The sequence below is a fragment of the Chrysochloris asiatica genome, unplaced genomic scaffold (assembly GCF_000296735.1).
Source record: "Chrysochloris asiatica unplaced genomic scaffold, ChrAsi1.0 scaffold00004, whole genome shotgun sequence".
NCBI lineage: Eukaryota > Metazoa > Chordata > Mammalia > Afrosoricida > Chrysochloridae > Chrysochloris > Chrysochloris asiatica.
In genome coordinates, this window is record NW_006408522.1 from 7,940,334 (window position 1) to 7,947,348 (window position 7,015).

At 38.4% G+C, this 7,015-nt stretch overlaps 1 protein-coding gene across 4 annotated transcripts in view; it reads left to right on the forward strand.

The window, feature by feature from the left end:
• Positions 1-7,015, forward strand: part of VPS13C (vacuolar protein sorting 13 homolog C (S. cerevisiae)) — a 249,499-nt gene that overhangs the window by 173,077 nt on the left and 69,407 nt on the right. The gene's annotated exons all lie outside the window — the stretch shown is intronic.

The window sequence follows — 7,015 nt, forward strand, 5'->3', positions numbered from 1 at the left end:
AGGAAACACTTGGGGATAACTATGCTTCACAAATGTTTTCAAATTTTAGAAAGGTAATTTGCAACAGATACTGCACATCAGTAGTGCTTACTGCAGAAGGTTTTGGACAATTTATAATTGTAAACATCAGTATTTCTCCAGCAAAATCTGTAAACTATTCACTGTTAACATCGAATGGAATAAATAAAAACAATCGTCTCCTACCACTCGTCTGTCAGTTTGTCATACTGTGGTAGCTTGTGAGTTGCTGTGATTCTGGAAGCTATGCCACCAATATTTTAAATACCAGCAGGGTCACCCATGGTGGACAGGTCTCAGATGAGCTTCCAGACAAGGACAGACTAGAAAGAAGGAGAGACGAACTACTTCCAAATATATAGTCACTGAAAATCTTAGGAATAGCAGAGAAACACTGTCAGATATAGTACTGGAAAATGAGCCCCTCAGATTGGAAGGCACTCAAAATGCCACTGGGGAAAAGCTGCCTCCTCAAAGTGGAGTTGACAGTGATGACGCAAATGGAGTAAAGCCCATGGGAGTAAAGCCCTTGGGACCTTCATTTGCTGATGGGCACAACTCAAAATGAAGAGAAACAGCTGTAATGGGCTCAAGCGTGGCAACAGTTGTGAGGTTGGCCCAGGACCGAGCAGTGTTTCGTTTCATTGTGCATAGGGTCGCTGTGAGTCAGTACTGACTCAATGGCACCTAACAACAACAACAACAAAAATAGTCACGTATCAGTTCAGATGTGATCAAATTACTTTTTGTTCCAAACTTAGAGAAAAGTCAGTGTGCTTTTAGAGCTTTTTTTAAATTTCAAAATACAGTAGGAGATTGTGAGTCTGTTTTAACATTGTCTTTTCTTTGTTGTAATCAGTCTGGTCATTTTCAGTAAACCTCTCTGTATAAAGCTGTATCTAGTTTTTACTTAGGCTAGGGTAGGCAAACAGTGGTGATGAGTGTGTCCATCATATAGGCTGAGAGAAATTTTGTTGTTCTTGCTTGTACTATCATTTGTCTTTGGAGTTTCCTTTCTTTGATGATAAAACAGATGATTTTAAGCCATTAAATGATAAAAATATATAGTACTTCACATATATTCATATGTTCATTATGTATATATGCATATATATGGATACACACATACATACATAGGTTGTTGTTGTTAGGAGCTGTCAAGTCAGCTCTGACTCATAGCGACCCGGAGGGAGGGACAATAGAATGAAATACTGCCCAGTCCTGTGCCCTCCTCACAATTGTTAAGTTTGAACCCATTCTTGCAGTCACTGTGCCAGTCCATCTTGTTGGGGAGTCTTCCTCTTGTTCAGTGATCCTTCACTTTACTAAGCATGATGGCCTTCTCCAAGGATTGGTCCCTCTTGATAACGTGTCCGAAGTACATGAGACAAAGTCTCACCATCCTTGCTTCTAAGGAGCATTCTTAGTATAGGTCTTCCAAGACATATTTGTTTGTTCTTTTGGCAGTACATGGTGCTTTTGATGTTCTTCTCCAACATAGTAATTCAGATGCGTTAGTTTGTCTCTAGTCTTCCTTGTTTATTGTCCAGCTTTCATATGCATATGAGGCCACTGAACTTACCATGGCTTGGGTCGGGCGTCTCTTAGTCTTCAAACCAACTACTTTGTTCTTTGACACTTTGTAAGAGCTCTTTCGCAGCAGATTTGCCTAATGCAATCCACCATTTGCTTTTGTGACGCTGCTTCCATGAATATTGATTGTGGACACAAGCAAAGTGTAGCCTTTTGACAGCTTCAATCTTTTCTCCATTTATCATGATGTTATTTATTGATCTAGTGGTGAGGATTTTTGTTTCTTTACATTGAGGTGATAGCCATACTAAAGTCTATAATCTTTGAGCTTCATCAGTAAATATTTTTAAGTCCTCTTCGTTTCCAGCAAGCTAGGTTATATCATCTGCATATCACAGGTAGTTAATGAGTCTTCCTCTAATCCTGATGCCATGTTCTTCATATAACCCAGCTTCTTAGATTATTTGCTCAGCATACAGATTGAATAACTACGGTGAAAGGATACAACCTTGGCACACACCTTTCCTGATTTTAAAAGATTCAGTATTCCCTTTTTCTATTCTAATAACTACCTCTTGGTCTGTGTACAGGTTCCACATGAGCACAATTAACAGTGCTGGAATACCCATGTTTCCTAATGCTATCCTTAGCTTGTCATGATCCACACACTAATAAGCCTTTGCATAGTCAACAAAGCACAGACAAACATCTTTCTGGTATTCTCTGCTTTTCAGCCAAGCTCCTTCTGATGTCGGCAATAATATCCCTTGTTTCATGTCCTCTTCTAATTTGACATTAATTCCTGGTAACTTTATATCAATGTACTGTTATAAATGTTTTTTAATTATCTTTAGCAAAATTTACTTGTATATGGTATTAATGCTGTTGCCTGATAATTGCCACAGTCTGTTGGTCCCCCTTTCTTTGGAATTGGTACAAATATACTTGTCTTTTTCCTTCTTTATTCATTGTCCAGTTTTCACATACATATGGGTCAATTGAAATACCCTGGCTTTGGTCAGACATACCTGATTACTTTGCTCTTGAGCACTTTAAAGAGGTTTTTTGCAGCAGAATTTTCTAATGCGATACATCTTTTGATTTATTGGCTGCTCCTTCCATGAGTGTTGATTATAGATTAAGCAAAATGAAGTCTTTGACAACTTCAGTCTTTTAACCATTTATCATGATGATATTTACTAGTTTAGTTGTGAGGATGGTCCATGTTGGCCAGGTAACTGTTCCAAATTTCTTGGCATAGAGTAGTGAATGCTTCCAGTGTTGCGTTGGTTTGCTAAAACACTTCAATTGGTATTCAGTAATTTCCTGGAGTCTTATTTTTCACTAACTTCTTCAGTGCAGCTAGGACTTCTTCCTTCAGTACCATGAGCTCTTGATCACGTGCTGCCACTTGAAATGGTTGAACATCAACTAGTTCTTTTTGGTACAGTGACTCTTTGTATTCCTTCTATCTTCCTGTTATGCTTTCTGTGTCATTCAATATTTTGCTCATAGAATATTCTTCAGTATTACAACTGGAGACTTGAATTTTTTCTTCAGTTCTTTCAGCTTGAGATATGCTGAGTATGTTCTTCACTTTTGGTTTTCTAATTCCAGGTCTTTGTACATTTCATTATAATACTTTAGTTGGTCTTCTCAAGCTGCCCCTTGTTCAGCACTTTTACTTCATTTCTCTTTTTCACTTTAGTGACTCTGTGTTCAGGAGCAAGTTTCAGAATCTTTTTGGACATCTACTTTGGTCTTTCATTTCTTTCCTGTCTTTTTAATGACCTTTTGGTTTCTTCACATACAATGATCTTGATGCCATCCCACAGGGTCTTTTTTATTCAATGCGCCAAATCTGTTCTTGAGATGGTCTCTAAATTCAGGATATACTCAAGGTCATATTTTGGCTCTCGTGGATTTGTTTTCATTTTCTTCAACTTTAGACTGCACTTGGAGGTGAGCAGTTAATGGTCTGCTCCACAGCTGACTTTTACACTCATTGTGCTTGATGATACTGACTTTCTCCATAGTTTCTTTCCATGTTACGTAGTCAGTTTGATTCCTGTATGTTCCATTTGTTGTTTCAAAAAGGTGTTTGTGATGCAGAAGTCATTAGTCTTGAAAAATTCTATCATGTGGTCTCCTGTGCCACTTCTTTCACAGAGGCTGTATTTTCCAACTACTTTGTTTCAACTTTTCTATTCCAATCAACAGTAATTATCAATATATCTTGATTGTATGTTTGATTAATTTCAGCGGGAGAAGTTGGTAGAATTCTTCTATTTCATTATAACTGGTTTTAGTGGTTGGTGCGTAAATTTGAATAAAAGTGGTATTAACTGGTCTTTCTTTGTAGGTATGTGGGTACTATTCTATCATATACAGCACTGTACTTAAGATCGGTCTTGAATTGCTCTTTTTTGACAATGATTGTTATGCCATTCCACTTCAATTTGTGATTTTCCGATTCAGAATTACCTTTACCAGTTCATTTCAGCTCACTAATGCCTAGAGTATTATATTAGAAGCAATGATGAGACAACACAACTGTTACATAAAATTTCAAGCAACGATTTGAAGCCTATACCTCAAAAATTGTAATCAATTTCATGATTCCGTTTGCTAATGTGTATTGGCAGTAGACATTATCTTAGACTCGACAACAGTGAGTTTCTACATTATCTTGAGGAGCCTAAGTATCTGTAAGTCAAATGCTAACTTATATGCTGGAGATACAAACTCATCAGTGGTGCTAGCAGAATAGAGGCCTAGCCTTCTACTTCTTTTAAGATGATGACCAAGAAAACCCTATGGAGCAGTTCCACTCATTTACACATAGGTTTGCCATGAGTCAGAATTCACTTGATGGCAACTAATAACAAACTGGCCAACGGACTGGAAGAGATCCAAATTTTACTCATTTCTAAGAAAGATGACCCATCAGTGTGTGGATATCAGTTAACAGTATCATTAATATCACATGCAAGTAAAATTTTGTTCAAGATAATTCAAAAGCAGTTGCAGCAGTACTTCAGCTGGGAGCTTCCAGAAATTCATGCCGGATTCAGAAGAGGACATGAAATGAGGGACATCATGACTAATGTCAGCTAGATCTTGGCTGAACATAGAGAATACCAGAAAGATGTTTACCTGTGCTTTATTGACTGTGCAAAGGCTTTTGATTGTATGGATCATGACAAGCTATGGACAACATTGGGAATAATGGAGAGTCCAGAACTATTAATTGTGCTCATGTGGAACCTCTACACAGACCAACAGACAGTATTCGAATAGAGCAAGTGGATACTGAATGGTTTAAAATCAAGAATGGTGTTCACCACAGTTGTATCCTGTCACCATAATTATTCAGTCTGTATGCTAAGGAAGTAATCCAAGAAACTGGATTATATGAAAAAGAACACGACATCAGAATGGGAGGAAAAGTCACTAATAACTATGATATGCAGAGAATACAACCTTGTTTGCTGAAAGCAAAAAGGACTTGAAATACTTGCTTGTGAAGGTCAAAGACTACAGCCTTCAGTATGGATTGTACCTCATTGTAAAGAAAACAACAATTTTCACATCTGGACCAATACATAGTATCCTGATAAATAAAAGATTGAAGCTGTCAAAGACTTTAGTTTGCTGACAACCACTGTCAGTGCTCATGGAAGTAGCAATCAAGAAATCAAACAGCATATTGGATCAGGCAAATCTGTTACAAAAGAGGTCTTTAAAGTGTTAAAGAGCAAAGATGTCAATTTGAGGACTGAGGTCTATCTGATTTAAAGCCGTGGTATTTTGTATAGCCTCATCTGCATGTGAAAGTAGGACAATTAATAACTAAGACCCTAGAAGAATTGATGTCTTTGAATTATGGTATTGGAAAACAATATTGAAAGCCCTGCGGACTGTCAAAAGAGCAAACAAATGTGTGTTGGAAGAAGTAAAAGCCAGAATGCTCCTTAGAATTGAGGATGACAAGATTTCGTTTGTCATACTTTGGATGTATCATCAGGAGTTACCAGTCCCTGGAGGACATCATGCTTGGTGAAGTGGAGGGTCATCAAAAAAGAGGAAGACTCCCAGCGAGATGGACTGACACACTGGCAGCCACAGTGCGCTCAACACTAACCACAATAGTGAGAAAGGCACAGGACTGACCAGTGTTTTGTTCTTTTGTGCATAGGGTTGCTGTGAGTTCGAAGCAACTAGAGTGCACCTAACCATGTGTGTTTGTGTATATGTTGTTGTTGAGTGCTGTCGAGTCAGTGCTGAATCATAGTGGCCCTGTGTAGGGTTTCCGAGGAACACCTGTTGGGTTTGAAGTGCCAGCCTGTCGGTTTAGTAGTCCAGTGCTTATCCTGCAGCACTACACCGGGACTCACATGTATATATGAACACACACACACACTTACACATACATACATGGTCACACACATAATAATATTACCTTGCAAATTTTCCTATTATTAATTCTCATGGTTTGAATCCAGTGAAATAGATTTAGTAGCACACATTTGGATTGATACTTGGTTGTATTGCTTCTCCCCAGCCCTACCCCAGAAAAATTTTTTTGTTTTATGTGAACCAAAAACCACAGTATCAAACCAACTGCTGCCCAGTAGATTGCTACTTATTGCAAGCCTCAGAACAGAGTAGAACTGCCTCATCTCTCGCCTATGGAAGCTTCAAACTTCCAGTTAGCAATCCAGTGCTCCTAATTATATGGACTAGTCCGTCTTCTTACAATTTACTAATTTCATTTTAAGATTTCCCAGAATTGTATTTTACATGCTGGTTCTCATTCAGTAGGTCTTGGGGGGAGCCCAAGAATGTATTTCCAACATGCACTCCGTAAAGCTGATGCCGCTGCTCTAAGAGCACACTTTGAAGAGCAACAGTATAGAGTCATTGTCCTTTTAGTTGAGACCCATCGTATTTCTTAGGCATTTCATTAGTCTCAAAAAGTTCAGTGGAGTCTGTCTGTTACTAAAGACAGTCCTGGTATGGCGCTGTAGGATAAACAATACACTGGCAGTTGGAACCCACCAGCAGCAACTCAGAAACACACTATACAGGATCACCTTACAGAAACACACTGTACAGGATCACTTTACAGAAACACACTATTCAGCATCACCTTACAGAAACACTATACAGGATCACCTTACAGAAACACACTGTACAGGATCACCTTACAGAAACACACTATTCAGCATCACCTTACAGAAACACACTATTCAGGATCACTTTACAGAAACACACTATACAGGATCACTTTACAGAAACACACTGTACAGGATCACCTTACAGAAACACACTGTACAGGATCACTTTATAGAAACACACTATTCAGCATCACTTTACAGAAACACACTATACAGGATCACTTTACAGAAACACCCTGTACAGGATCACTTTACAGAAACACACTGTACAGGATCACTTTGCA